The sequence below is a fragment of the Cariama cristata genome, unplaced genomic scaffold (assembly GCF_000690535.1).
Source record: "Cariama cristata isolate BGI_N322 unplaced genomic scaffold, ASM69053v1 scaffold25635, whole genome shotgun sequence".
NCBI lineage: Eukaryota > Metazoa > Chordata > Aves > Cariamiformes > Cariamidae > Cariama > Cariama cristata.
In genome coordinates, this window is record NW_009616171.1 from 7,169 (window position 1) to 7,595 (window position 427).

Consider the following 427-nt stretch of genomic DNA (forward strand, 5'->3'; position numbering starts at 1 on the left):
TCCTTCACCCTGAAGAGGCGCCGGGCCGGTAAGTGACGCCGCTGGCAGCCGGGCCTGCTCCCTAACGAAGGCCGCTTCGTTATTCGGCCGTCTCCTGTTTCTCCTTGCTGGCACCCTGGAGATGCGGTGGTTGAAGGACCCTGAGGCTTGTAAGGACAAACGGCTGCCAGAACAGCAGGGAAGTGCAGGCAGAGAGGGCAAAGGGGTATTTTATCGGGTTTTAGCAAGCGCCCGCACACGGTTTTGGGGAGTTAAAGCCTCACTTCATTTCTGGCAAGCGCCGAGTTCTCCTTCTTTCTTTAGCGGCAGAGAACTGGGATTCAGCTCCGCAACTCCCAGCTCTCCCTGCTCCGTACCTGCGACTCCCAGCTCCCGCTGCTCATCTCTAGTTTTTAGGGAAATGATCCTCTCTGCCCAAAATCCCACC

General features: G+C 57.6%; 1 protein-coding gene across 1 annotated transcript in view; it reads left to right on the forward strand.

Moving 5' to 3' along the window:
- Window positions 1–427, forward strand: part of DEDD (death effector domain containing) — a gene marked incomplete at its 3' end in the record, with an annotated part of 4,903 nt that overhangs the window by 295 nt on the left and 4,181 nt on the right. The window lies entirely within an intron of this gene.